At 40.1% G+C, this 9,465-nt stretch overlaps 1 non-coding gene and 1 pseudogene across 1 annotated transcript; one reads left to right on the top strand and one right to left on the bottom strand.

Annotated features, from left to right (window-relative positions):
- Positions 1–1,893: 1,893 nt before the first annotated feature.
- Positions 1,894–1,997, top strand: LOC113197896 (U6 spliceosomal RNA). The gene has a single exon (XR_003302769.1). It is a non-coding gene; the product is annotated as a U6 spliceosomal RNA (small nuclear RNA).
- A 1,980-nt stretch (positions 1,998–3,977) lies between these two features.
- Positions 3,978–4,099, bottom strand: LOC113197897 (small nucleolar RNA SNORA70; annotated as a pseudogene).
- Between the last annotated feature and the right edge of the window lie 5,366 nt (positions 4,100–9,465).

The following is a 9,465-nucleotide window of genomic DNA, read 5'->3' as shown; positions in this document are numbered from 1 at the left end:
ACTGAGCATGTACAGACTTTTTTCTTGTCATTATTTCTAAACAATATAGCATAATATACTCACTCAGCATTTACACGGTTTTAGGTATTAGAAGTAAATCTAGAGATGACTTTAACTATATGGGAAGATGCTCATTGGCCCTATACAAATACTATATAACACCATTTTAAATAAGCGTCTTGAGCAACTTGGATCAGGCTGTCCAAGGGGATCCAGGAACCAGTCTCCGTGGATACAGAAAGACCACTGTAACCCAGGGTATTTTCCCACAAAAAACAAAAACAAGAATTATCTGAGCACAGCGTCCCAGTTTTGCTGAGGTTGAGAAACCCTGGGCCAAGCAAAGACTTAGACTTAGGACACAAAAGTCACCATACATTTAAAAAAAAAATTGATAAATTAGACTTCATCAAAATGAAAGACTTAGTCTGGCACAATGGTGCACACCTATAATCCCAGTGGCTTGAGAGGCTTAGACTGGAGGATTGCAAGTTAAAGGTCAGGGCTGAGGATGTGGCTCAGTGGTTAAGCGCCTCTGGTTTAATCCCCAGTACTAAAAAAAGAAAGAAAGAAAGAAAGAAAGAAAGAAAGAAAGAAAGAAAGAAAGAAAGAAAGAAAGAAAGAAAGAAATTCTGTTCTTTGAAAGATATCATTTTTTAAAAAGACAAAAAGGTAAGCCATAGATGGGTGAAACATTCGTAAAATACATATTGTTATATATTATAAAATCCAGAATATATAAAGATCTCTTACAACTCAATAATGAGAAAACAACCAATTTTTTAAATAAGTAAAATATTAGGGCAGATACTTCACCAAAAAATACAAATATGAATGGCCAATGAGTACATAAAAAGATTGTGTGTGTGTCACACACACACACACACACACACACACACACACACACACGGGGATTGAACCCAGGGGCATTCTACCACTGAGCTACTTCCTCACTGTCCCACCACCCCACTATGTTTTAAATTTTGAGACAGGGTCTTGTTAAATTGCCCAGAATGGCCTGGAACTTGTGATCCTCCTGCCTCAGTGTCCTGCGCTGTTGGATTTACAAGCATGCACCACCACACCTAGCCATAAAAAGATTCTTAACATCATTAGTCATTAGAGAATGCAAACTTAAAACACAATAAATATCAATATACATTCACTAGAATGGCCATAAATAAAAAAGTTCAGCTAGGAATAGAAAGCATACTTAAGCACTTGAAAGCAGAAAATTCTTTAAAATTTAAAGTTCTAAGACTATTCATTTGAAAAAGTTTACTGTATTAGTCCAATAAAATATTTAGGATCTATTTAGGGGTTATAGCATTTGTTCACCATGAAGATGACCTATTAGAGATCTTTAGAGGTGGTCAGAGAATTTGTGTAGGAAATAAAATCAATGAAGGGTCTTTTTGTCAGTTGGGATGTTTGAGGTTTAGAACCCGAGACAGTAGGTCACAGACACCCTCCACATCTGCTGATTAGGGAGGGACTGAACTCCTCAACATTAGGGGCCCCTCCATCTAGACCTCACGAGGCCCCATTGTTGGGAGTTGGGAGGCTCTTCATAATACCTCTGGGATTTCACTCTGTGCCCCATGCAGATTCTTACATGAATGCCCCTCTGACTGAGTCAGCGTGAGTGGCTGGCCCTTTGTTTCTTGCCACTACAAGCTTTTCACTAGAAAAGGGTCAAAGTTCTGGTTCATGACTAAGAGGTTAAGACTAGATTTAGGATTATGATCACAGAAACCATAATTCAACTTACTCCTAGAACCGTGTCTAACACATAGAGTATGTATTGGTCAAATAAATGAATGAAAACTGGGGTAGGAAAAAGATTATTCCTTGGCTTCGGGTGGCTCAAACAATATCATAAAGAATAGGGAAGTGGCTCACGTCAGCAACACATATTAAAATTGGAACAACCCAGAGATTAGCTACAGTCCCTGCGCAAGGGTAACATGCAAATTCATGAACCAGTCCATATTTTTAAAAAATAATAATAAAAATAAAAGAATGGGGAAGAATGTCTCCCTTGATCCACTCTGATCTCTGCAGTATCAGGCCCATTCTTCCCATCACCCATCACCATTCTGCTAAAAGAAAGACTTCCTGCTCTTTCCGTATCTTTCCACAAAAAGAATCTCCCTGACAGCAGTTATGCAATGAAAAAAAGAAGGAGGAGGAGGAGAAAGAGAAGGAGGAGGAAGAGGAGGATGAACCAGTTGTCTTTCTCAGGAATATTCCTTGCTTTCCCCTGGCTCTGATTTGGTTCAGAGACAACCCTAGACACCTGGCTGTAGACAGAGGGTGGACAATGTGGATTGACTGAAACCAATCTTAACTTACTTCTGGTGCTAGGGAGTGAGAAACACTGGCTCAGAGTATTACTGGCTGGTGCCATGGAATGGTCTTATTTTTGAGTGCCCCTAGTGATTCTGCCGTATGAAACAATAGGCCCTCCCCACCCATTAGATCAAGCTTGCACCCCAAGAAAGGCATTCCCCAGTGTTGCTGTTGATGATGGTGATGGTGACGACAGTGGTGAGAGTGAGAATGGAAGCAAAGACAGGGAAAAGCCTGCTCTGAGCCTTGACATGTGCTTCTAGACCCTTTCATCTTCCAGACAGGACTGTGAGGTGGGTCTGTTATTATCAGGCCCTCTCAAAGATGAGGACTCTGAGGGTCTAGAAAGTCATTTCTACAAACTCACTGTCCTCATAAGTAACAGAACAGAAGCACCCAGAAGCCTCCGACTCCAGTGTTCCACACTCCCTGTGCCTCTGTTTAAGCCTTCTGCTAAGTAATCCCTAGGTTAATAGCTTATCCTATTTCCATAGCCCTGGGATCTGGATTACTTCCAGTGTTTAGTTATTACCAATGAAGGTGCTATAAATATTTATGTACAAGCTTTTGTAATGCAGTCTTTTCCCTCGGGTAAATAATTAGAAGTGGAATAATATGCTAAGTGTATGTTTGACTTTTTAAGAAATCATCAAACTGTTTTTCCAAAGAAGTCATGCCGGGGGCTGGGGATGTGGCTCAAGTGGTAGCGTGCTCCCCTGGCATGCGTGCGCCGGGGTTCGATCCTCAGCACCACATACAAACAAAGATGTTGTGTCCGCCGAAAACTAAATAAATAAATATTAAAAAAAAAAGAAGTCATGCCATTTCATTATGCCATTTCATCACCACCAGCCTATATGAGAACTCTACTTGTCCCTCATCTTCCCCAACATTTGATATGATCAATATTTTCAATATTAGACATTCCAATAGATGTGTAGTGGCATCACTTTAAGTTTTAATTTGCATTTTCCTAACAACTAGGATATCAAGCTTTTCTTTCATGTTCTTATTAGCATCCATATATTTTCTTTGGTGAAGTGTCTGTTTAAATCATTGCCCATATTATTATTGGGTTGTTTGTTTTCTTAATGCTGAGTTCTAGTAGGAAAACAAGTCCCTTGCCAGATGTGTGATTCTTTTTTCCTCTCAGTTTGTGACTTATCACTTTTTTCTTGCTTTTTTTTTTATATATATATACAATACAGGATTTACTGGTGTATGTGAGATTAAGAGGGGGACAGTACTGTGGAAGCCCTCATGAGTGCAGGGCCTGCCACTTGCCCAGGGGACCACAATTGGGGATATATTTGACCCCACAGCCATAAGAAATGAGCCTCTTCTCAGTCACCATGTCTTCAAATTCATCAGCATTTAACTTGATAAAGCCCCACTTCTTTGAGATGTAAATCTTTCTGGCTACCAGGGAGAATTTGAAGCTGGCCCTGCATAGGGCCTCAATCACATGGTCCTTGTCCTGCAGTTTGGTGCAGATAGACATGGTGACTTGGCCAATGTGAACCCTGGCCACTGTGCTTTGGGGTTTCCCAAAGGCACCACGCATACCTGTCTGGAGCCAAGATTAGGAACATCATGAGATCAGAAATATGAACTTCTACAGAAAGTGCTGTCTCCAAGGTCCCTTAGGGCAACCCATACAAGCAACAGGCTAGGAGATTGCTGTCTGCAGCCACTGCACACTGGGCCACCACAAATAAAGTAACCCAGTCGGCTTAATTAGGTGCAGCATCTTCATTTTCTTAACAATATCTTCCGAAGAAAATTAAGTTTTAAATTTGATAAAATCAAATTGATTAATTTTTCTTTTATAGACAGTGCTGTTTTATTTCACCTATATTTTATCATTTTAGTGTCCAGGTCTTACCTATTTTGTATCAGATTTATCCTAACTATTTTATATTTTGATGCCATTAATTTTTTTAAAATTTCAATTTTAGATTGTTGCTGATAGGTAAAAAACATAATTGAGTTTTTATTTTGATTTATTTATTTTTATTTTTATTATTTTGAAGTGCTATGATTTAACCCAGGAACTCACACACACTAGCCAAAAGCTCTATCACTGAGCCACACCCCAGCCCCATAATTGACTTTTTTGTACATTTATCTTATAGCCTACATCCTTGCTAAACTCACTGATTCTAGTATTTGTGTGTGTGTGTGTGTGTGTGTGTGTGTGTGTGTGTGTGTACTCCATGGGATTTTCCACATAGGCAATCATGTGGTGTGTAAATAAAAGCAGTTTTAAGTCTTCCTTTGCAATCTTAGTTACCAATTATTTATTTATTTTATTGCACTAGCAATTTGTATGTTTGGAGTTGTCTTGCTCTTCACTGAAATATTGTTGTGGGGGGAAGACTTTTTCTCTGTGTTTTTCATTTTGTGTAGTTTCTATAATTTGCCTTCAAGTTCATGAATCTCTTCTGCAGTGTTTAATCTTTCATTATTTCTATCTATTGTATTTCTCATCTCAGACACTGTGTTTTTTCATCTTATCTCCAAAAAGTTTTCTTTGGGTCTTTTAAAAAATGTCCACGTCTCTACATAGTCAATCTTCTTTTTTTTTTCCTAGCTTATAATCAGTAGAAATATCATCATAATAACCATTTTAATGTTATTGCCTACTGATTTTACTATCAATGTCATTTCTGGAGCAGTGTCAATGGATTGATTAATTAATCTTATTTGTGGGTAGTGTCTTCTTGCTTCTTCACATTCCTGGTAACTATTGACTTAATACCCAACATTTGTGAATTTTAACTTGTTGGATCTTATTTATTTTTTATATTTCTCAAAAGAATCTTGAGTGTGTTCTGAGAAGTAATAAAGTTACTTGGAAACGATTTGATCTCTTCTTAGCTGGGACCAGAGTTGGATTTAGCAGAGGGTTAATTTTTCTCCACTACTCAGCCAAGACCCTTCTTAGTACTCTAATTGATTCCCCTTGAATTAAGAGGCTTTTTTCTCTAGCTATCAAAAGTCAGCTGTTTCTCACCCTGTGTGAGCTTGGAGCACTGTTCCCTCTTACTGTTTTGAGGGGTTCTTTCCCTAGCCTCAGGCAATCCTGGCTGATCAATACTCAGCTGATTAGTTGAAAGGAAGCTTCATATCTCCAGAGCTCTTTCTCTGCAGCTCTCATCTCTCCAACATTCTGCCCTACAAACTCTAGCCTCTTCGGTTTCTCCCTGACTCCCAGTCACACATCTTGTCAATTCAGAGAGACGGCACCACCTGAGTTCCCCTGCCTCTGGGCCATGGCCTGGGACCTTTCTCTAGGTGGTAAGTCACTCTTAGACATCACCTGGTTTTCCTTCCCTTCTCTCCGTGGCCACTGTTCATCATTGCCCAATATGAAATGTCTTGAGTGCCACTCCTTCAATCTGTTTTGTTTTGTTTTGTTTTCAGTTGTTTCAGGTGGGAGGATAAACCTCTTACTGGAGTAAGAAGCAGAAGTTGCTGGCATCAGCATTGGCATTAGGGTGGGTCAGGAAGTGTTAGAGTTGACTCTGAGCTGGAGCTGCAATATTTTTTTCTCCTTTATACCAGCTGTCACACCTGGCTCCACAGAAGGATCAGTGGTATCAGTCCTTCTGTGCTCTCAGGCTCTCAAGCAGTGGGTGCCAACCAGATCAGCAGTCAGGGTCAAGAGGTAACCAGCATGTCCTGTGGGAAGCCAGAGTGGGTATATCTCACTATAACTTTGTTAGCAGAATGATTCTCACTGAGGTTCCAACACTTCCACCTCCACCAGCATCCTCGCTGGAGTCAAGATGCCTTCCTCTGACAGCCCCGACGACTTCTCCAGTTACTGATCTCACCTGACCAGGGCCGGAGGGAAATTGGCACCTGCAGCCTCCTGGCTGGCAACATTAACCACTACCTAGAAACAACAAGAAAAACTTCCATTTCTTTTGAGCAGTTACCATTTGCCAGGCTGAGAGTTGCCTGTTTGGGTCTAGAAGAGAGAAAATGGCTTGCCCAAGATGACACAACAGGGAAAGGGAAGAATCTGGTGTCTGGTGGATGGCCTGCCAAGAATGAGTCCTGAGAACTTTCTCAGTCTCTTCTGCCATTTTGACCAGGGCTCGCGACTCTGTTTCAGGCTTGTGTCTTCTTCTGAGCCTCAAGCCCTATCCCAAATCTGCTGAGTTCTGAGAAGCAGGGTGATAGGTAAATCATAAACAGATTGAGGTTCAAATCCTGTTTCTGTGTGATCCTGAAAGAATCTCTTCATTCTTGCTGAGTCAGAAGAATCACTTCTACAGAATGGGGTAATAGTATTATTTCAGGGAATTGATGTGAAGATTAAATGAGATAATTTTTGCAGGGAAGGAGTACTGGGGATTGAACTCAGGGGCACTCTACCACTGAGCCACATCCCCAGCCCTATTTTGTATTCTCTTTAGAGACAGGGTCTCACTAGGTTGCTTAACATCTCACTTTTGCTGCCGCTGGCTTTGAACTTGAAATCCTCCCAATCCTCAACCTCCCAAGCCGATGGGATTATAGGCCTGGGCCAAGGCACCCAGCATGAGATAATATTTTTTTATGTGGTTCCGGAATCAAACCCAGTGCCTCACTCATGCTAGGCAAGTGCTCTACCACTGAGCCACAATCCCCAGCCCGAGATAATATTTTAAAGTACTTATTTTGACACAAGTGTTAAATACTTGGTAGCAAGAGTAAGACTTCTAATTTCCAATCCGATGTATAAGGAGTTGGGAAGTTGTCACTCTGCCCTAACCACAAATAAAAAGTGGAACACACTGAAAAATCAACAACTCTTCCAGAGCCATCAGAGAAATGAGGTCACAGGGAAAATTATTGTCTTAAAAAGTGAAGAACAGTTAGATACAGAGAACCAGGACTTACTGGAATGGGAACAAGCAGAAATCTCCACTGGAACCAGTACTGGGTTAGGGAAACCTAATCTATCGTTGAAGACTTGCTGGAGGTTCAGTGTGGGAAAATCTGAGAATTAGAAGCTCCAAGAAGATCCTGTTATGAGAGGGTCAACTGTTTGTGAATTTTATCTTTGGAATCTCTGGTAGGTCCTTACAGTGAATGTCAGAGAATGATCCTCTCCTGCTTCCAGCAAGGGGAATGAGAAGAATGATCATTTTGAAATATGCCAGAGCACCCTGTTCTTCATAACAAGACTTACTCTCCAGAGAAACTATTTTATCAGATCAGAATTTTCTGGGGTTTTACCAGAATCTAACTTGACCTGGGGGAAGGGAAAAAGCCAACCCTAGCCCCCTCTAGTCATCTTGTCCCACAAGGGGAGGGGGAAACTGAGAAGCACTGGGGGAGCTCACAACCAAGGCTCCCCAAAGGACTGAGTTTCCCCCCACTCGCACCTAACCACTGCATCACTGAAAGCCTATTTTAATTGGAATTCCTTTTACCAAATATGTCATGCGCAGCTTTTTTGAAAAACAACAACAAAATTCCAAACTAAAGACAAAAATCAGTTTGAAGAAACAGCAAGAATCACAACAAAAGCCAGATATGACAGGATGCTAGAAGTTTTCTCCTGGGAATTTAAAACAACTATTGGAATATACTAAGGGCTCTAATGCAAAAAATTAGACACCATGCAAGAACAAATGAGCAATGTAAGCAGAGAGATAGACATTCAAGAAAGAATCCAAAAGAAATGAGATCCAAACTCTAATAGAAATGAAGAGAATCCCTGATAGGCTCCTGAGCAAACTGGACACAGCTGAGGGAAGAATCTCCAGACTGAGGATCTGTCGGGAGAAACTTTCAAAACTGAAATGCAAACAGGAGAAAGACTGAAAGAGAGAGAGAGAGAGAGAGAGAGAGAGAGAGAGAGAGAGAGAGAGAGAGAGAGAGAATATCCAAGAACTGTGGAACAACTACAGAAGGTATCCCATAGGCAAGATGAGAATATCTAAAGGAAAAGAAAGAGCGAGCAGAAATATTTGAAGCAGTGATAATTGAGAATTTCACAAAATTAATCCCAGACACCAAACCACAGATCCAGGAAGCTCAGAGATCACCAAGCAGGATTAATGCCAAAACCCAAACAAAACTATACACATCCATATCATATTCACACGGCATAAATTAGAGGTAAAGAAAATATCTTGAAAGAAAGCAGGGGATGGGGGAAGGGGTTATACTTTCACAGGAGCAAAGATAAGCACTACACCTGATATCCCAGAAACCAAGACAGCAAGAAGAGAGTGAAGTGACATATTTAAAGTATTAAGAATAAAACCCCACAAACCTAGTATTCTGTATCCTGCAAGTTTTCCTTCAAAAGTGATGGAGAAGTAAAAAAATTCTCAGACAAATAAAAATGAGGACATTTGTTGCTAGTAGACCTGTCTTGCAAGAAATGTATAAAGAAGTTGTTCAGAGAGACAGAAAATGATAGAAGTTGGAAAGTCAGATCAACAAAAGGAGAGGAAAAACAGTAAAGAAGAAATAAGTTAAAAAAAAATAACTTTTATTTTTATTGATCTTTTTTAATTGACAAATAAGTTGTTTTTTGTTTTTTTTTAAACCAAGGATTGAGCCCAGGGGCACTTAACCACTGAGCCAAACCCTCAGCACTTTTAAATTTATTTATTGGGCTGGGGATGTGGCTCAAGCGGTAGTGCGCTCGCCTGGCATGCGTGCGACCCTGGTTCGATCCTCAGCACCACATACCAACAAAGATGTTGTGTCCGCCAAGAACTGAAAAATAAATATTAAGAAAAAAATAAATAAATTTATTTATTTATTTATTTAAATTTTGAGACCGGGTCTTGCTAAGTTGCTTAGGTCTTTAATGAGTTGCTGAGACTGGCTTTGAACTTATGATCCTCCTGCCTCAGCCTCCTGAGTCGCTGTGCCGCAGCTCCTGGTTCAATATGGTGTTTTGAAGTGTACATATACATTGTAGAATGATCAGATTCAGCCAGTTAAATACACTGCCACACATAGTTACCATTTTTGTGGTGAGAGTGCTCTGCATCCATTCTCTACATTTTTCAGAATTACAATATAACATCATTATCTATAGTAACTTGGTTGTATAATAGATCTCTTGAAGTTCATTCCTCCTATCTAACTGTAATT

The sequence above is a fragment of the Urocitellus parryii genome, chromosome 11 (assembly GCF_045843805.1).
Source record: "Urocitellus parryii isolate mUroPar1 chromosome 11, mUroPar1.hap1, whole genome shotgun sequence".
NCBI lineage: Eukaryota > Metazoa > Chordata > Mammalia > Rodentia > Sciuridae > Urocitellus > Urocitellus parryii.
The sequence above is the reverse complement of the archived record's forward strand: the minus strand, read 5'-3'. Positions and strand labels throughout refer to the sequence as shown.